We start from the raw sequence: 22646 nt of genomic DNA, 5'->3' as shown, positions 1-22646 counted from the left end.
TTGGCCCTGCTGACGTCTTCGGTCCACTTCCTGGACCACCTTCTTTGGGGACGTCTCTCGCCATGTACACTCGTCGGCAAAGTGCCCTGTTTGCCGACATCTCTTGCAGGGCATCACAGCGGCCTTCTTGCGCCCCTTCTCCCGGTGCTCTTCTTTTCCACGCTGGACCGACCGCTGCACTATCTTCAGGAGGTCTGCCCCAGACACCGTCACCCAGTCGCTCTGGTCCGCACGCGTCCGTGGGTGAGTCTGTTCCGGAGCCATCCGCAGGGAGTTCTTCGTCTTCTTGGTGGCGTTCCACATCGTGTCCGTGATCCGGTCTCTCTGATCCTGCCGACTACGCCAAGTGTGAGAGGTGCGACTGCGGTGCGTGTGGTGCCTGCTGCCGTGCAGGTGTAGACTCGGTACTCACCAGGCGCCGCTCTCTCTCACCTTCAGGTACCGGAACCTTCAACGGACCTGAAAATCTTCAGTCGGATCCGGACACTGCGATTCCCTCTCGGAGCTGACCGACGACCGAGCTGAGGAGAGAATAGTTTACCTTAAAGGGGGTATCGACCCTTCTTCCACTGGAACAGGGGATACCCCAGGGGTGACCGCGACCTTCACCGGTTGGGTGAAAGGTCATCACCGGCACAAAGCCTCAGCCACCCAGATTTCACACACTCGCGCTCTCGCACGTAGTGTGATGAAAAGGATTCTCACGTCCGTGAGCAATCCCGACTCCGGTGCTCGGGGACAGACAAGGGACAAACGTACACGGATGCTACTCACCGTCACAAGTCTTGCACTCCGATCTTCTCCACTTACAGGTCCCTGTAAGGAGGCAAAGAGAAACAGCCGTGCAGGGCCAAGAGCTACCCTAGTGTGCGTCCGCTACACTAGCTACATAAACAGAGCCCTCAAACTAGCTCGTGTGGGTGGTGCAACACAACTAAGCACAACTTAAACAACGCATACACTTTGCCCTGCACGGTAACAACCTACACCACAATATCGGAATACAAGATCACACGGTGTTGTCCCTTTAAATCCCTACCTGCCGCTGGAAGGGGGTGGGCGCCGCACGGCCTACCCACCTAAATACCTCAGGGTGGCCTGGGCCTAGCGCCCAGGGCCACCTGTACTCACCTCGGGGAAACACTGATTCACTAGGCCTAGCGCCCCCTAACTGCACACAGGCCGGAGGCCTGACTTCGCCCACGGGCCTAGCGCCCGCCTAACTTGCTGCCCATTGGGTGACCTGGGCCTTGTGCCCAGGGTCACCTTATATGTACCTACTGCCCGAAATACACTAGGGCCTAATGCCCTCTATGTGTCCCACAGGCCTATTGCCTGCCTTTGTCCCTCGGGCCTAGTGCCCGCCTACTATGCATGGAAAGGGGTGGCTTGGGCCTAATGCCCAAATTACCAACTCAGATGGGGACCCCCAAACTCCTAGCTGCGCCACAGGCCTAGTGCCTGACTTGTGCCCTCGGGCCTAATGCCCGTCCCTGGTGGTCGAGGGAGGACGAGGGGAGGGGGTGAATGTTGCCTCACCGAGGCCTCACCTGCTCCAGGGAACTCCAGCGTCCTCTTCTGCCGCTGACTCGTCCTGGCCAGCGGCGTCGCCTCCGCTGTTCCGCGTCCAGCCGCCGCCGGACATCTTCAAGCAGGCCGACGTCTTCTGGCCTCTTCAGCGGCCACCGGAGCTCCCCAGCGCTCTTCCGCGCGCCCGACCTCTTCACCGCGTCTCTTCTGTTCACCCTCCTGCGCGCCGTCCTCTTCGCCCTCCTGCGCGCGGGCTTCTCTTCAGGCTCCCGCCCGGCGTCTGACGTCAGACGCCCGGGGCGGGGTCTATGACGCGGCGAGCACCGATTGGCTTGCCGCGCCCCTCTCCGATTGGCTGCCGCTCCAGGAGCCGCGATTGGCTCCCGGAGGGCGCCAAGATTCAAATGCCCCTGCAGTCTCTGGTCCGGTGCAGGGAAAAAGGTAATCCCTGCACCGGACACCCGCTGCCGCCACACAGACAAGCTGTCCCCGCACTGTCAGAGACATTGTCCCGCAGGGGACACAGGCGCCCTGGCTGCTGCAGCTGGAATGTGTCCTGTAAAACAGGACACATTCCCACATTGGCACTAACCATGGCTGTTAAAGTCTAGTGGGAATTTCATGGCAACCCTATGCTCTTTGTCCCTAGATTTTGTCCACTAGGCTTAAAGTTCTAGTGTGGGTGAGCCCATGCTGGGTTTTTTTTCCACAAAAAATTAAATACAAAATTGTACAAATAGAAAAGCTCTGTGTAGCCCTTTATACAAACCTGCCTTTCAGAGATCAACTTGTATTTTGAGTAGAATTATGATGAGTTTGGGATGATATATTTTGATCTAAAGTGTGTTATTTTTTGGTTTTGCAGCAGAATTAGGTTTGTAAATCAACTGGATAGAAAACCAGCAGACAATTGTCACATTTCCACTGGTATCGCAGACCTGCCAATTTCCCATCCTTTTCTTCCAATAGCAACACATTCCCTCACCCTGTAGCAGTACAAATAACATGTTCTCCCTTTACAGCTACACATCTCATTGGTGCCGTGTGATAAATAAAATTTGTATATTTTCCCTGTTAATAATAAAATAAAAACATGTTGAAAGTCGGTTGGCTGCCAAATTCTATTATATAGCAAAGGGGCTCACCACAGCCTAACCCTATCCACCCCTCCCCCTACAGTCTAACTCTAACCCCCCCCCCCACCCACACAGCCTAACCCTAACCTTCACCCTAGTGCCTAACCTTAAACCTAACCCCAGTACTTACCATCAAGATTCTGGCTGTTGGGATGCTTTCTGCATTCTGACCATTGGGATCCTAAATGCCGGGATATTAACTACATCACCTAATATGGCACGGGTGTACACAAGCCTTTACTGCTAATGCAGTGCAGGTTGCATGCCCCTATATGAGTACTGTACATGGACAGAAGAAATGGTCTGATATAAATGAGGCATGTAGATACCATCAACAGAAATTTACTGAAGAAGAGACGTATGAAGCATGAAGGATGCAAAAAATAAATAAGGAAATTGTATAGGCAAAGCTAGATACCAGACTCAAGGAACTTGAATGACAATTCCAGGTACAAAGAACATTAGGAACCAAACAGAGGGTCTGATTCACCTGATTCACGGATTTACACAATGGCAATATTTACAAAGTGTAGCGACTGCCACATGTAACTGTTGCATGATATGTTGGACGATTATTCCTTTGAAGACGCCATCCTAACTGATTAGTTCAGATTCTGTGATACCAGTGGAAATGGTGACAATTGCCACATTTCCACTGGTATCGCAGACCTGCCAATTTCCCATCCTTTTCTTCCAATAGCAACACATTCCCTCACCCTGTAGCAGTACAAATAACATGTTCTCCCTTTACAGCTACACATCTCATTGGTGCCGTGTGATAAATAAAATTTGTATATTTTCCCTGTTAATAATAAAATAAAAACATGTTGAAAGTCGGTTGGCTGCCAAATTCTATTATATAGCAAAGGGGCTCACCCCAGCCTAACCCTATCCACCCCTCCCCCTACAGTCTAACTCTAACCCCCACCCCCACCCACACAGCCTAACCCTAACCTTCACCCTAGTGCCTAACCTTAAACCTAACCCCAGTACTTACCATCAAGATTCTGGCTGTTGGGATGCTTTCTGCATTCTGACCATTGGGATCCTAAATGCCGGGATATTAACTACATCACCTAATATGGCACGGGTGTACACAAGCCTTTACTGCTAATGCAGTGCAGGTTGCATGCCCCTATATGAGTACTGTACGTGGACAGAAGAAATGGTCTGATATAAATGAGGCATGTAGATACCATCAACAGAAATTTACTGAAGAAGAGACGTATGAGGCATGAAGGATGCAAAAAATAAATAAGGAAATTGTATAGGCAAAGCTAGATACCAGACTCAAGGAACTTGAATGACAATTCCTGGTACAAAGAACATCAGGAACCAAACAGAGGGTCTGATTCACCTGATTCACGGATTTACACAATGGCAATATTTACAAAGTGTAGCGACTGCCACATGTAACTGTTGCATGATATGTTGGACAATTATTCCTTTGAAGACACCATCTGAACTGATTAGTTGCTTATGATCTTCGGCCAGCCATGATATGTAATGTGATCACGGAATGATCACTGGGGATTGTGTACACTTAAAATTTGTTTGTTCCAGGATGATATAATTGTTAGTGAGTTTGGAAGGGCCGTTGCATCATTTACAGTGAATCCAGAAATTATTCACAGAGCTTCACTTTTTTTTCACATTTTGTTATGTTACAGCCTCATTCCAAAATGCAATAAATTCATTTTTCCCTCAAAATTCTACACACAATACCCCATAATGACAATGTAAAAAAAGTTTTTTTTAGATTTTTGCTAATTTATTTAAAAAAAAAAAAAAACCTAAGAAATCACATCTATGTAAGTATTCACAGCCTTTGCCATGAAGCTCAAAATTGAGCTCAGGTTTCCACTGATCCTCATTAAGATGTTCCTATAGCTTAATTGGAGTCCACCTGTGGTAAAGTCAGTTGATTAGACATGATTTGGAAAGGCACACACCTGTCTATATAAGGTCCGACACTTGACAGTGCATGTCAGAGCACAAACCAAGCATGAAGTCAAAGTAATTGTCTGTAGACCTCCGAGACAGGATTCTCTCAAGGCCCCAAAAAATGGGGGAAGGGGACAGAAAAATATCTGCTGCTTTGAAGGTCCCAATGAGCAAAGTGGCTTCCATCATCCGTAAATGGAAGAAGTTTGGAACCACCAGGACTCTTCCTAGAGCTGGCCGGCTGTCTAAACTGAGCGATCGGGGGAGTAGGGCCCTAGTCAGGGAGGTGACCAAGAACCCGATGGTCACTCTTTCAGAGCTACAGCATTCCTCTGTGGAGAGAGGAGAACCTTCCAGAAGGACAACCATCTCTGCAGCAATCCACCAATCAGGCCTGTATGGTAGAGTGGCTAGACGGAAGCCACTCCTTAGGAAAAAGCACATGGCAGCCCACCTGGAGTTTGCCAAAATGCACATGAAGGACTCTCAGACCATGAGAAACAAAATTCTCTAGTCTGATGAGATAAAGATTGAACTCTTTGGCATGAATGCGAGGCATCATGTTTGGAGGAAACCATGAGAAACAAAATTCTCTGGTCTGATGAGACAAAGATTGAACTCTTTGGCGTGAATGCCAGGTGTCATGTTTGGAGGAAACCAGGCACAGCTCATCACCAGGCCAATACCATCCCTACAGTGAAGTATGGTGTTGGCATGATGCTGCAGAGACATCCTGGATAAAAACCTGCTCCAGAGTGCTCTTGACCTAAGACTGGAGCAACGGTTCATCTTTCAACAGGACAACGACCCTAAGCACACAGCCAAGATATCAAAGGAGTGGCTTCAGGACAACTCTGTGAATGTCCTTGAGTGGCCCAGCCAAAGCCCAGACTTGAATCTGATTGAACATCTCTGGAGATATCTGAGAATGGCTGTGCACCGACGCTTCCCATCCAACCTGATGGAGCTTGAGAGGTGCTGCAAAGAGGAATGGGCGAAACTGCCCAAAGATAGGTGTGCCAAGCTTGTGGCATCATATTCAAAAAGACTTGAGGCTGTAATTGCTGCCAAAGGTTCATTAACAAAGTATTGAGCAAAGGCTGTGAATACTTATGTACATGTGATTTCTTAGGTTTTTATTTTTTTATAAATTTGCAAAAATCTAAAAAAATTTTTTACACATTGTCATTATGGGTATTGTGTGTAGAATTTTGAGGGAAAAAAAAGGAATTTATTCCATCTTGGAATAAGGCAGTAACAAAACAAAATGTGGAAAGAGTGAAGTGCTGTGAATACTTTTCGGATGCACTGTATAACATTTTTAGGTGTACCCTACTTTGGATTCAGCCAACAGTGTTCCATTGAAAGTAGCCAATAACACCACATTAAGAGGGACATGTACTAAGCAGTGATAAAAGTGGAGAAGTGAGCCAGTGGAGACTTTGCCCATGGCAACCAATCAGCATTGACGTAACATTTAGAATTTGCATACCATAAACGTATACAGAGCAGCTTATTGGTTGCCATGGGTCACTTCTCCACTGGCTCACTTCTCCACTTTTATCACTGCTTAGTACATATCCCCCTAAGATCTTTTCTGCTGAAAAAAAAAAAAAAAAGAATCAGAGACAATTGAAAACCAATTCCGCCTAGTGCTATATCCACATTTTTCTAGCTTATTTTAATATCCTAAACACATAATGAAATCTCACTTTCATGAAACAGATAAGTTGCCACATATATAAGTAAGACTAGATAATTATGTCTGCGAAATATCACAATTCACCCCAATTAGCATGCAGAAGATCAAAGTGATTTATCTTGCAAGATGGACCGTATCTCTGATATCTGCTGCAGTCCCTCCTTGTCCCATCTTGGGGATACTTAATATTTATCAGTATCCCCCGGGCAATATGCCGCAAAAATACTTTAAACCAGATTCAGTAGCAGCTCGCAATGACACAACTGTGACAAATGGCTGTGTTGCTTGATTTCGTTTTTCATTTTTATTGGTTTGTAAATGACCATGGCTCTCTTTTTTTTAAACACCATGCATTTATGAGAAATCCATAAACACAATAATTTCACAGACAGAATGTGTATTACGAGCATCCAAAACCAGGGACAAAAGAAAACAGCTTATTTCTCAGATAGTCAGAGGAGGGTTTGAAATGCTGCGATTGAGCCTCTTAGTCTAAATTGTATTCTTTTTCTTTGCTATGTATAAATTAGATTGCTGAGAAAAATGTTAAGTATAATTTTGTTTGAGAGGAATATACATTATTACATTTTTACTCCCGCACAAGTGTTCTGTTTATAAAAAGTGCAGAAGACAGAGGATTTTCAGCACGATACAAAATGGGAATATTTGTTAACTTAGTAGATGAAGGTTATTATCTCAAGGTCATGAACAATAGTATGCTAAAGAAAATAGCTTTGCTCAATAAAATTTTTTTATAAGCCCTACATCAGTCTTGTTTTTATACAAACCCTGTTTTACCTCTCACGGTATTCTCCGTAGTGTGTCTCTGTTCATTTCTTGGGGATGGAAGTTCTTGTTTCCTGCTCTCATTTCCTCACCTGCAGGCAGCGTAGGCGGCTGCTGATTTATTAATTCACTTTCAGTGAGGGCCAGGCACAGTTGAACAGCTCCACTGTGCATTAGATGAACAGCCAGTCACAGCTGAGCCAAATCTTATTATAATGTCTATATATATTATATAACTCAGATTTCAGAAAGCTTAGTCACTGTCTGCACAGGAAGTACATTCACATGCTCATTGAAGCGTACAGCTTGCCTTGTTTCTCTGTCATTCTCTAAGGACTTTATTTACCAAATCACATCATCAATATCACATTAAAGTAAATAATATAAAAGCAGTGCTGCTTTGGTAAGACAAAGTAAAATACATTAACGACCAGATAAAAAATACCACTTTTATAATTTCTTGTTTTCATTTATCTTTTTTTTTTTTAAATAATTGGTGGGGCAGTAGTAATGTTCTCCTAATATATTAGAATCTTATCTTAATACTTTTGTTTTGCTGGTATGTCAAAGGGATTAATGCTAAAATAGCAATAATGCTAAGATGTCAATAATATGACTGTACCCCTTATTTATTAGCTAATATGTAATTACAGGAGGGCGGTATACAAAAGTAGAGCAGCTGAAACTAGATCAAGCACTTTTATTTATTAGAATACAAAAACACGCAGGGCGGAATGTACCGCATTTTCAAATGTTCTAAGACCCCACCACCGGTTTTTCGCCGCCCGGGTATCGCCATCTCTGGATGGCGATACCCTATAGAAGCCTATGGGCTTCTTATCATCGTCCGCCGCAACCCGCTGCCTCCACCGCCCCTGCCTCTGCCGCCGACCCTCCTCCCCCCGGCATACCTTCCACCAGGCAGCCCGGTTCCCGGAAGGTAATCTCCTCCTCCCCCTAGCAACGCAACTGGAGGTCCTTCCGGCTGCAGGGGGAGGAGGCACCGGTGACAGCCTGCTTCCTTGTTCCCGGCAGCTGAGGTGAAGGAGAGTGGCATCGCGCGGGAGGGGGGGGGGCGTCACCACATTGCGATGTTGATCGCATATGTTAGTACATATGCGCTCAACATAGTTGCGATCGGTGGCGATGTATGTTAATACATCCCACCCACAGTATGAAGACCTTATGGGCGGTATTCAAATGCCACCCAATCTCGTTTCTAAAGTGATACCGTTATCGCGCATATCGCGCCCAAAGTAATCAGGTTTAGCTGAATAACAGGTCGGGTGCCCTCACTTCCCCGGGAGTAGCGAGCTGAAATGATTATACCATGCCCGTCAGCAGAAACAGAACGTGTATGGAAGGGGGTGAAAAGAATTGAATACCGCCCTATGAATCATGTGTGAGCTTTAGGCTGCTCCCTATCAGCAGTACCAGATCCGGACCAAATAGGGTTATCACCTTTGTATTTTCAGATTCTGGGATAGGAGGTGTGACAAAGTTGTGGCCAAAACCATAGTAAACTTACAGTACAATGGTTTTATTTTCAGATCCAAACATACCCCTTATATGACACCTGCTCAACATACCCCTTATATGCCATCAGAGCCCCCTTATATGCCAGATCCCATGCATATAACAGCTCCATGCACTGAGGAACGTGCCTAGGAGCGGCATTTGTTTGGGTCTGGCACTTGGATGCTTGGGTCAGCCTAAAAAGTAGCAGTAACTGCTAAATACTTCCACTGTACTGTACCATATGCCATCTTGAATGTAGTGTAAATAGGTATGACATGCACATACTGCCCCTGTAAACTGTCCTGCTTAGTAAATATGTACACATAATTAAAAAAAAATGTCATAGTTAGATTCTTTCTCTTTATTATTCTATTAAATTGGCTATCATCAAATGAGGGCTTATAACCAGTCAATAAAAAAAAAAAAAAAGGCAGCCGAAGGGAGGACATTACTATTGTGCCTATGGGCAGCCTCACTCCTAAATCCAACCCTGCTAATCCTGCCTTTTTTGGTTTGTCCTCAACAGAAATAGTCTGATATTCTTAAATAGGTCTTTGTATCAGCTTCAGGAAGAAGGTGTGAGTACATATTAGTGATGAGCGGGTTCGGTTCCTCGGAATCCGAACCCCCCCGAACTTCACCCATTTTACACGGTTCCGAGGCAGACTCGGATCCTCCCGCCTTGCTCGGTTAACCCGAGCCCGCCTGAACGTCATCATCCCGCTGTCGGATTCTCGCGAGATTCGTATTCTATATAAGGAGCCGCGCGTCGCCGTCATTTTCACTCATGCATTGGAGATGATAGGGAGAGGACGTGCAGCGTTCTCTCAGTTTCTGTGTTCAGTGTGCTGCAAATATCTGTGCTCAGTGTGCTGCAAATATCTGTGCTCAGTGTGCTTGCAAATCTCTGTGCTCAGTGTGCTGAAAATATCTATGTTCTCTGCCTGAAAAACGCTCCATATATGTGCTGCATTGTAGTATATAGCAGGAGGAAAGTGCAGAATTTTGCTGACCAGTGACCACCAGTATTATATACCAGTACGGTACAGTAGTCCACTGCTCTACCTACCTCTGTGTCTTCAAGTATACTATCCATCCATACCTGTGGTGCATTTTAGTTGTGCGCAGTATATATAGTAGGAGGACAGTGCAGAATTTTGCTGACTACCAGTATATAATACATAGCAGTACGGTACAGTAGTCCACTGCTCTACCTATCTCTGTGTTGTCAAGTATACTATCCATCCATACCTGTGCTGCATTTTAGTTGTGCGCAGTATATAGTAGGAGGGGACAGTGCAGAATGTTGCTGTGACCACCAGTATATATATATATAGCAGTACAGTACAGCAGTCCACTGCTCTACCTACCTCTGTGTCATCAAGTATACTATCCATCCATACCTGTGGTGCATTTTAGTTGTGCACAGTATATATAGTAGGAGGACAGTGCAGAATTTTGCTGACCACCAGTATATAATATATAGCAGTATGGTACAGTAGGCCACTGCTCTACCTACCTCTATGTCGTCAAGTATACTATCCATCCATGCCTGTGGTGCATTTTAGTTGTGCGCAGTATATATAGTAGGAGGACAGTGCAGATTTTTGCTGACTGCCAGTATATAATATATAGCAGTACGGTACAGTAGGCCACTGCACTACCTACCTCTGCGTCGTCAAGTATACTATCCATCCATACCTGAGCTGCATTTTAGTTGTGCGCAGTATATAGTAGGAGGGGACAGTGCAGAATGTTGCTGTGACCACCAGTATATATATAGCAGTACGGTACAGTAGTCCACTGCTCTACCTATCTCTGTGTCATCAAGTATACTATCCATCCATACCTGTGCTGCATTTTAGTTGTGCGCAGTATATAGTAGGAGGGGACAGTGCAGAATGTTGCTGTGACCACCAGTATATATATAGCAGTACGGTACAGTAGTCCACTGCTCTACCTCTGTGTCGTCAAGTATACTACAAAAGTTCAGTAAAATGACCCAAAAATCAAAATTAAAAGCATCTGATGAGAAGCGTAAACTTGCCAATATGCCATTTACGACACGGAGTGGCAAGGAACGGCTGAGGCCCTGGCCTATGTTCATGGCTAGTGGTTCAGATTTACATGAGGATGGAAGCACTCATCCTCTCGCTAGAAAACTGCAGTGCCACTCCTAGATGGGCCAGGTGTTTGTGTCGACCAATTGGGTCGCTTAGCTTAGTCACACAGCTACCTCATTGCACCTCTTTTTTACTTTGCATCATGTGCTGTTTGGGGACAATTTTTTGAAGTGCCATCCTGTCTGACACTGCAGTGCCACTCCTAGATGGGCCAGGTGTTTGTGTCAGCCAATTGGGTCGCTTAGCTTAGCCATCCAGCGACCTTGGTGCACCTCTTTTTTTCTTTGCATCATGTGCTGTTTGGGGACTATTTTTTTAAGTGCCATCCTGTCTGACACTGCAGTGCCACTCCTAGATGGCCCAGGTGTTTGTGTCGGCCACTTGGGTCGCTTAGCTTAGTCACACAGCTACCTCATTGCACCTCTTTTTTTCTTTGCATCATGTGCTGTTTGGGGACTATTTTTTAAATCTGCCATCCTGTCTGACACTGCAGTGCCACTGCTAGATGGGCCAGGTGTTTGTGTCGACCACTTGGGTCGCTTAGCTTAGACATCCAGCGACCTTGGTGCACCTCTTTTTTTCTTTGCATCATGTGCTGTTTGGGGATTTTTTTTTTAAGTGCCATCCTGTCTGACACTGCAGTGCCACTCCTAGATGGGCCAGGTGTTTGTGTCAGCCACTTGGGTCGATTAGTATAGCCATCCAGCGGCCTTGGTGCACCTCTCTTTTTCTATGCATCATGTGCTGTTGGGGACAATTTTTTGAAGTGCCATCCTGTCTGACACTGCAGTGCCACTCCTAGATGGGCCAGGTGTTTGTGTCGGCCACTTGGGTCGCTTAGGTTAGTCACACACCTCTTTTTTTCTTTGCATCATGTGCTGTTTGGGGACTATTTTTTAAATCTGCTATCCTGTCTGACACTGCAGTGCCACTCCTAGATGGACCAGGTGTTTGTGTCGGCCACTTGGGTCGCTTAGCTTAGTCACAGAGCTACCTCATTGCACCTCTTTTTTTCTTTGCATCATGTGCTGTTTGGGGACTATTTTTTAAATCTGCCATCCTGTCTGACACTGCAGTGCCACTCCTAGATGGGCCAGGTGTTTGTGTCGGCCACTTGGGTCGCTTAGCTTAGCCATCCAGCGACCTCGGTGCAAATTTTAGGACTAAAAATAATATTGTGAGGTGTTCAGAATAGACTGGAAATGAGTGGAAATTACGGTTATTGAGGTTAATAATACTATGGGATCACCATATCCCCCAAATTCTATGATTTAAGCTGTTTTTGAGGGTTTTTTGTAAAAAAACACCCGAATCCAAAACACACCCGAATCCGACAAAAATTTTCAGGGAGGTTTTGCCAAAACGTGTTCGAATCCAAAACACGGCCGCGGAACCGATTCCAAAACCAAAACACAAAACCCGAAAAATGTCCGGTGCACATCACTAGTACAAATGTGTCACATTTTCAGATATTGGCAGTGTGTATAAAAGCTCGTCACTTTACAGGATGCTCTGGGGCATATAAGGTGCATGTGGATTGTGTAGGCCTAAAATCTGAGAAATAAACGGTTGTAACCCTTCTGCAGCTTAAAATGAAAAGATGGTAACCCTAGATTACAGTCAATTTCATCAACTGTAAGGTGTGCCTGCAGTAAGACTGGTGAGCATGTAGGCCTGAGTTCTGCCAGAAAAAAAAAAAATTGTGGTGAAATATGGAATGAGGCAATTATTCAGAATGACAGTTTTCATAATATGCAAACAGGGTCTTATTCAAAGTCAGGCACAAACAGAGGAGCAAAATGTGTCTGAAAAAAACCTACAGTAGGGAGCATTACAAGTACATCTGCAGCTCCCTTCCCTTCATGCGCCTGGTTCTGATGCAGCTGGAAAATTACTGCAAGTGTCGTTTCACTGTGAGAATTGAAAATGCTAAAAATCACGGTAGACAATGGAAACACAATATACAGATGAGTCCTGTGTGGCTATTTGCGGCAAACGTGAGTCATTTGCCACGAATAGTGTGCCTGCGTCTGTGCCCGGGCACATGAATATGCACCTGCTTCCATAGGAATGCATTGTGCATATGCAGCTAGTGATGTGCACCGGACATTTTTCGGGTTTTGTGTTTTGGTTTTGGATTCGGTTCCGCGGCCGTGTTTTGGATTCGGACGCGTTTTGGCAAAACCTCACCGAAATTTTTTTGTCGGATTCGGGTGTGTTTTGGATTCGGGTGTTTTTTACTAAAAACCCTAAAAAACAGCTTAAATCATAGAATGTGGGGGTCATTTTGATCCCATAGTTTTATTAACCTCAATAACCATAATTTCCACTCATTTCCAGTCTATTCTGAACACCTCACACCTCACAATATTATTTTTAGTCCTAAAATTTGCACAGAGGTCGCTGGATGGCTAAGCTAAGCGACACAAGTGGCCGACACAAACACCTGGCCCATCTAGGAGTGGCACTGCAGTGTCAGGCAGGATGGCACTTCAAAAAAATAGTCCCCAAACAGCACATGATGCAAAGAAAAAAAGAGGCGCACCAAGGTCGCTGTGTGACTAAGCTAAGCGACACAAGTGGCCGACACAAACACCTGGCCCATCTAGGAGTGGCACTGCAGTGTCAGGCAGGATGGCACTTCAAAAAAATTGTCCCCAAACAGCACATGAAGCAAAGAAAAATGAAAGAAAAAAGAGGTGCAAGATGGAATTGTCCTTGGGCCCTCCCACACACCCTTATGTTGTATAAACAGGACATGCACACTTTAACGAACCCATCATTTCAGCGACAGGGTCTGCCACACGACTGTGACTGAAATGACTGGTTGGTTTGGGCCCCCACCAAAAAAAGAAGCAATAAATCTCTCCTTGCACAAACTGGCTCTACAGAGGCAAGATGTCCACCTCATCATCATCCTCTGATTCCTCACCCCTTTCACTGTGTACATCCCCCTCCTCACAGATTATTAATTCGTCCCCACTGGAATCCACCATCTCAGGTCCCTGTGTACTTTGTGGAGGCAATTGCTGCTGGTGAATGTCTCCACGGAGGAATTGATTATAATTCATTTTGATGAACATCATCTTCTCCACATTTTCTGGAAGTAACCTCGTACACCGATTGCTGACAAGGTGAGCGGCTGCACTAAACACTCTTTAGGAGTACACACTTGTGGGAGGGCAACTTAGGTAGAATAAAGCCAGTTTGTGCAAGGGCCTCCAAATTGCCTCTTTTTCCTGCCAGTATACGTACGGACTGTCTGATGTGCCTACTTGGATGCGGTCACTCATATAATCCTCCACCATTCTTTCAATGGTGAGAGAATCATATGCAGTGACAGTAGACGACATGTCAGTAATCGTTGGCAGGTCCTTCAGTCCGGACCAGATGTCAGCACTCGCTCCAGACTGCCCTGCATCACCGCCAGCGGGTGGGCTCGGAATTCTTAGCCTTTTCCTCGCACCCCCAGTTGCGGGAGAATGTGAAGGAGGAGATGTTGACGGGTCACGTTCCGCTTGACTTGTTAATTTTCTCACCAGCAGGTCTTTGAACCTCTGCAGACTTGTGTCTGCCGGAAAGAGAGATACAACGTAGGTTTTAAATCTAGGATCGAGCACGGTGGCCAAAATGTAGTGCTCTGATTTCAACAGATTGACCACCCGTGAATCCTGGTTAAGCGAATTAAGGGCTCCATCCACAAGTCCCACATGCCTAGCGGAATTGCTCTGTTTTAGCTCCTCCTTCAATGTCTCCAGCTTCTTCTGCAAAAGCCTGATGAGGGGAATGACCTGACTCAGGCTGGCAGTGTCTGAACTGACTTCACGTGTGGCAAGTTCAAAGGGTTGCAGAACCTTGCACAACGTTGAAATCATTCTCCACTGCGCTTGAGTCAGGTGCATTCCCCCTCTTTTGCCTATATCGTGGGCAGATGTATAGGCTTGAATGGCCTTTTGCTGCTCCTCCATCCTCTGAAGCATATAGAGGGTTGAATTCAACCTCGTTACCACCTCTTGCTTCAGATGATGGCAGGGCAGGATCAGGAATGTTTGGTGGTGCTCCAGTCTTCTGTACGCGGTGGCTGAATGCCGAAAGTGGCCCGCAATTCTTCGGGTCACCGACAGCATCTCTTGCACGCCCCTGTCGTTTTTTAAATAATTATGCACCACCAAATTCAATGTATGTGCAAAACATGGGACGTGCTGGAATTTGCCCAGATGTAATGCATGCACAATATTGCTGGCGTTGTCCGATGTCACAAATCCCCAGGAGAGTCCAATTGGGGTAAGCCATTCTGCGATGATCTTCCTCAGTTGCCGTAAGAGGTTGTCAGCTGTGTGCCTTTTCTGGAAAACGGTGATACAAAGCGTAGCCTGCCTAGGAACGAGTTAGCGTTTGCGAGATGCTGCTACTGGTGCCGCCGCTGCTGTTCTTGCTGCGGGAGGCAATACATCTACCCAGTGGGCTGTCACAGTCATATAGTCCTGAGTCTGCCCTGCTCCACTTGTCCACATGTCCGTGGTTAAGTGGACATTGGGTACAACTGCATTTTTAGGACACTGGTGAGTCTTTTTCTGAGGTCTGTGTACATTTTCGGTATCACCTGCCTAGAGAAATGGAACCTAGATGGTATTTGGTACCAGGGACACAGTACCTCAATCAAGTCTCTAGTTGGCTCTGAATTAACGGTGGATACCGGAACCACGTTTCTCACCGCCCAGGCTGCCAAGGCCTGAGTTATCTGCTTTGCAGCAGGATGACTCCTGTGATATTTCATCTTCCTCGCAAAGGACTGTTGGACAGTCAATTGCTTACTGGAAGTAGTACAAGCGGTCTTCCGACTTCCCCTCTGGGATGACGATCGACTCCCAGCAGCTACAACAGCAGCGCCAGCAGCAGTAGGCGTTACACTCAAGGATGCATCGGAGAAATCCCAGGCAGGAGAGGACTCCTCAGACTTGCCAGTGACATGGCCTGCAGGACTATTGGCTTTCCTGTGTAAGGAGGAAATTGACACTGAGGGAGTTGGTGGTGTGGTTTGCAGGAGCTTGGTTACAAGAGGAAGGGATTTAGTGGTCAGTGGACTGCTTCCGCTGTCACCCAAAGTTTTTGAACTTGTCACTGACTTATGATGAATGCGCTGCAGGTGACGTATAAGGGAGGATGTTCCGAGGTGGTTAACGTCCTTACCCCTACTTATTACAGCTTGACAAAGGCAACACACGGCTTGACACCTGTTGTCTGCATTTGTGTTGAAATAATTCCACACCGAAGAGGTGATTTTTTTTTGTATTTTGACAAGGCATGTCAATAGCCATATTCGTCCCACGGACAACAGGTGTCTCCCCGGGTGCCTGACTTAAACAAACCACCTCACCATCAGAATCCTCCTTGTCAATTTCCTCCCCAGCGCCAGCAACACCCATATTCTCATCCTGGTGTACTTCAACAGTGACATCTTCAATTTGACTATCAGGAACTGGACTGCGGGTGCACCTTCCAGCACTTGCAGGGGGCGTGCAAATGGTGGAAGGCGCAAGCTCTTCCCGTCCAGTGTTGGGAAGGTCAGGCATTGTACTCTCATTGGGGATTTGTGATTTAGAAGAACGCACAGTTCTTTGCTGTGCTTTTGCCAGCTTAAGTCTTTTAATTTTTCTAGCGAGAGGATGAGTGCTTCCATCCTCATGTGAAGCTGAACCACTAGCCATGAACATAGGCCAGGGCCTCAGCCGTTCCTTGCCACTCCGTGTCGTAAATGGCATATTGGCAAGTTTACGCTTCTTCTCAGACGCTTTTAATTTTGATTTTTGGGTCATTTTACTGAACTTTTGTTTTTTGGATTTTACATGCTCTCTACAATGACATTGGGCATCGGCCTTGGCAGACGACGTTGATGGCATTTCATTGTCTCGGCCATGACTAGTGGCAGCAGCTTCAGCACGAGGTGGAAGTGGGTCTTGGTCTTTCCCTATTTTAACCTCCACATTTTTGTTCTCCATTTTTTAATGTGTGGAATTATATGCCAGTATCAATAGCATTGGCCTACTACTATATATACTGCGCACAACTAAAATGCACCACAGGTATGGATGGATAGTATACTTGACGACACAGAGGTAGGTACAGCAGTGGCCTTCCGTACTGCTATATATAGTATACTGGTGGTCACTGTGTCAGCAAACTGGAAAACTAAAATGCACCACTGGTATAGAATGTAGATGGATAGTATACTTGATGAATGACGACACAGAGGTAGGTACAGCAGTGGCCTACCGTACTGCTATATATAGTATACTGGTGGTCACTGTGTCAGCAAACTGCAAAACTAAAATGCACCACAGGTATAGAATGTAGATGAATAGTATACTTAATGAATGACGACACAGAGGTAGGTACAGCAGTGGCCTTCCATACTGCTATATATAGTATACTGGTGGTCACTGTGTCAGCAAACTGCAAAACTAAAATGCACCACAGGTATAGAATGTAGATGGATAGTATACTTAATGAATGACGACACAGAGGTAGGTACAGCAGTGGCCTTCCGTACTGCTATATATAGTATACTGGTGGTCACTGTGTCAGCAAACTGCAAAACTAAAATGCACCACAGGTATAGAATGTAGATGGATAGTATACTTAATGAATGACGACACAGAGGTAGGTACAGCAGTGGCCTTCCGTACTGCTATATATAGTATACTGGTGGTCACTGTGTCAGCAAACTGCAAAACTAAAATGCACCACAGGTATAAAATGTAGAAGGATAGTATACTTAATGAATGACGACACAGAGGTAGGTACAGCAGTGGCCTTCCATACTGCTATATATAGTATACTGGTGGTCACTGTGTCAGCAAACTGCAAAACTAAAATGCACCACAGGTATAGAATGTAGATGGATAGTATACTTAATGAATGACGACACAGAGGTAGGTACAGCAGTGGCCTTCCGTACTGCTATATATAGTATACTGGTGGTCACTGTGTCAGCAAACTGCAAAACTAAAATGCACCACAGGTATAGAATGTAGATGGATAGTATACTTAATGAATGACGACACAGAGGTAGGTACAGCAGTGGCCTACCGTACTGCTATATATAGTATACTGGTGGTCACTGTGTCACCAAACTGCAAAACTAAAATGCACCACAGGTATAGATTCTAGATGGATAGTATACTTGACGACACAGAGGTAGGTACAGCAGTGGCCTACCGTACTGCTATATATAGTATACTGGTGGTCACTGTGTCAGCAAACTGCAAAACTAAAATGCACCACAGGTATAGAATGTAGATGGATAGTATACTTAATGAATGACGACACAGAGGTAGGTACAGCAGTGGCCTTCCATACTGCTATATATAGTATACTGGTGGTCACTGTGTCAGCAAACTGCAAAACTAAAATGCACCACAGGTATAGAATGTAGATGGATAGTATACTTAATGAATGACGACACAGAGGTAGGTACAGCAGTGGCCTTCCGTACTGCTATATATAGTATACTGGTGGTCACTGTGTCAACAAACTGCAAAACTAAAATGCACCACAGGTATAGAATGTAGATGGATAGTATACTTAATGAATGACGACACAGAGGTAGGTACAGCAGTGGCCTTCCGTACCGTACTGCTATATATAGTATACTGGTGGTCACTGTGTCAGCAAACTGCAAAACTAAAATGCACCACAGGTATAGAATGTAGATGGATAGTATACTTAATGAATGACGACACAGAGGTAGGTACAGCAGTGGCCTTCCGTACTGCTATATATAGTATACTGGTGGTCACTGTGTCAGCAAACTGCAAAACTAAAATGCACCACAGGTATAGAATGTAGATGGATAGTATACTTAATGAATGACGACACAGAGGTAGGTACAGCAGTGGCCTTCCGTACTGCTATATATAGTATACTGGTGGTCACTGTGTCAGCAAACTGCAAAACTAAAATGCACCACAGGTATAAAATGTAGAAGGATAGTACACTTAATGAATGACGACACAGAGGTAGGTACAGCAGTGGCCTTCCATACTGCTATATATAGTATACTGGTGGTCACTGTGTCAGCAAACTGCAAAACTAAAATGCACCACAGGTATAGAATGTAGATGGATAGTATACTTAATGAATGACGACACAGAGGTAGGTACAGCAGTGGCCTTCCGTACTGCTATATATAGTATACTGGTGGTCACTGTGTCAGCAAACTGCAAAACTAAAATGCACCACAGGTATAGAATGTAGATGGATAGTATACTTAATGAATGACGACACAGAGGTAGGTACAGCAGTGGCCTACCGTACTGCTATATATAGTATACTGGTGGTCACTGTGTCAGCAAACTGCAAAACTAAAATGCACCACAGGTATAGATTCTAGATGGATAGTATACTTGACGACACAGAGGTAGGTACAGCAGTGGCCTACCGTACTGCTATATATAGTATACTGGTGGTCACTGTGTCAGCAAACTGCAAAACTAAAATGCACCACAGGTATAGAATGTAGATGGATAGTATACTTAATGAATGACGACACAGAGGTAGGTACAGCAGTGGCCTTCCATACTGCTATATATAGTATACTGGTGGTCACTGTGTCAGCAAACTGCAAAACTAAAATGCACCACAGGTATAGAATGTAGATGGATAGTATACTTAATGAATGACGACACAGAGGTAGGTACAGCAGTGGCCTTCCGTACTGCTATATATAGTATACTGGTGGTCACTGTGTCAGCAAACTGCAAAACTAAAATGCACCACAGGTATAGAATGTAGATGGATAGTATACTTAATGAATGACGACACAGAGGTAGGTACAGCTGTGGCCTTCCGTACTGCTATATATAGTATACTGGTGGTCACTGTGTCAGCAAACTGCAAAACTAAAATGCACCACAGGTATAAAATGTAGAAGGATAGTATACTTAATGAATGACGACACAGAGGTAGGTACAGCAGTGGCCTTCCATACTGCTATATATAGTATACTGGTGGTCACTGTGTCAGCAAACTGCAAAACTAAAATGCACCACAGGTATAGAATGTAGATGGATAGTATACTTAATGAATGACGACACAGAGGTAGGTACAGCAGTGGCCTTCCGTACTGCTATATATAGTATACTGGTGGTCACTGTGTCAGCAAACTGCAAAACTAAAATGCACCACAGGTATAGAATGTAGATGGATAGTATACTTAATGAATGACGACACAGAGGTAGGTACAGCAGTGGCCTACCGTACTGCTATATATAGTATACTGGTGGTCACTGTGTCACCAAACTGCAAAACTAAAATGCACCACAGGTATAGATTCTAGATGGATAGTATACTTGACGACACAGAGGTAGGTACAGCAGTGGCCTACCGTACTGCTATATATAGTATACTGGTGGTCACTGTGTCAGCAAACTGCAAAACTAAAATGCACCACAGGTATAGAATGTAGATGGATAGTATACTTAATGAATGACGACACAGAGGTAGGTACAGCAGTGGCCTTCCATACTGCTATATATAGTATACTGGTGGTCACTGTGTCAGCAAACTGCAAAACTAAAATGCACCACAGGTATAGAATGTAGATGGATAGTATACTTAATGAATGACGACACAGAGGTAGGTACAGCAGTGGCCTTCCGTACTGCTATATATAGTATACTGGTGGTCACTGTGTCAACAAACTGCAAAACTAAAATGCACCACAGGTATAGAATGTAGATGGATAGTATACTTAATGAATGACGACACAGAGGTAGGTACAGCAGTGGCCTTCCGTACCGTACTGCTATATATAGTATACTGGTGGTCACTGTGTCAGCAAACTGCAAAACTAAAATGCACCACAGGTATAGAATGTAGATGGATAGTATACTTAATGAATGACGACACAGAGGTAGGTACAGCAGTGGCCTTCCGTACTGCTATATATAGTATACTGGTGGTCACTGTGTCAGCAAACTGCAAAACTAAAATGCACCACAGGTATAGAATGTAGATGGATAGTATACTTAATGAATGACGACACAGAGGTAGGTACAGCAGTGGCCTTCCGTACTGCTATATATAGTATACTGGTGGTCACTGTGTCAGCAAACTGCAAAACTAAAATGCACCACAGGTATAAAATGTAGAAGGATAGTACACTTAATGAATGACGACACAGAGGTAGGTACAGCAGTGGCCTTCCATACTGCTATATATAGTATACTGGTGGTCACTGTGTCAGCAAACTGCAAAACTAAAATGCACCACAGGTATAGAATGTAGATGGATAGTATACTTAATGAATGACGACACAGAGGTAGGTACAGCAGTGGCCTTCCGTACTGCTATATATAGTATACTGGTGGTCACTGTGTCAGCAAACTGCAAAACTAAAATGCACCACAGGTATAGAATGTAGATGGATAGTATACTTAATGAATGACGACACAGAGGTAGGTACAGCAGTGGCCTACCGTACTGCTATATATAGTATACTGGTGGTCACTGTGTCAGCAAACTGCAAAACTAAAATGCACCACAGGTATAGATTCTAGATGGATAGTATACTTGACGACACAGAGGTAGGTACAGCAGTGGCCTACCGTACTGCTATATATAGTATACTGGTGGTCACTGTGTCAGCAAACTGCAAAACTAAAATGCACCACAGGTATAGAATGTAGATGGATAGTATACTTAATGAATGACGACACAGAGGTAGGTACAGCAGTGGCCTTCCATACTGCTATATATAGTATACTGGTGGTCACTGTGTCAGCAAACTGCAAAACTAAAATGCACCACAGGTATAGAATGTAGATGGATAGTATACTTAATGAATGACGACACAGAGGTAGGTACAGCAGTGGCCTTCCGTACTGCTATATATAGTATACTGGTGGTCACTGTGTCAACAAACTGCAAAACTAAAATGCACCACAGGTATAGAATGTAGATGGATAGTATACTTAATGAATGACGACACAGAGGTAGGTACAGCAGTGGCCTTCCGTACCGTACTGCTATATATAGTATACTGGTGGTCACTGTGTCAGCAAACTGCAAAACTAAAATGCACCACAGGTATAGAATGTAGATGGATAGTATACTTAATGAATGACGACACAGAGGTAGGTACAGCAGTGGCCTTCCGTACTGCTATATATAGTATACTGGTGGTCACTGTGTCAGCAAACTGCAAAACTAAAATGCACCACAGGTATAGAATGTAGATGGATAGTATACTTAATGAATGACGACACAGAGGTAGGTACAGCAGTGGCCTTCCGTACTGCTATATATAGTATACTGGTGGTCACTGTGTCAGCAAACTGCAAAACTAAAATGCACCACAGGTATAAAATGTAGAAGGATAGTATACTTAATGAATGACGACACAGAGGTAGGTACAGCAGTGGCCTTCCATACTGCTATATATAGTATACTGGTGGTCACTGTGTCAGCAAACTGCAAATCTAAAATGCACCACAGGTATAGAATGTAGATGGATAGTATACTTAATGAATGACGACACAGAGGTAGGTACAGCAGTGGCCTTCCGTACTGCTATATATAGTATACTGGTGGTCACTGTGTCAGCAAACTGCAAAACTAAAATGCACCACAGGTATAGAATGTAGATGGATAGTATACTTAATGAATGACGACACAGAGGTAGGTACAGCAGTGGCCTACCGTACTGCTATATATAGTAGACTGGTGGTCACTGTGTCAGCAAACTGCAAAACTAAAATGCACCACAGGTATAGAATGTAGATGGATAGTATACTTAATGAATGACGACACAGAGGTAGGTACAGCAGTGGCCTTCCGTACTGCTATGTATAGTATACTGGTGGTCACTGTGTCAGCAAACTGCAAAACTAAAATGCACCACAGGTA

This window comes from Pseudophryne corroboree, chromosome 1 (assembly GCF_028390025.1).
Source record: "Pseudophryne corroboree isolate aPseCor3 chromosome 1, aPseCor3.hap2, whole genome shotgun sequence".
Taxonomy (NCBI): Eukaryota; Metazoa; Chordata; class Amphibia; order Anura; family Myobatrachidae; genus Pseudophryne; species Pseudophryne corroboree.
The sequence above is the reverse complement of the archived record's forward strand: the minus strand, read 5'-3'. Positions refer to the sequence as shown.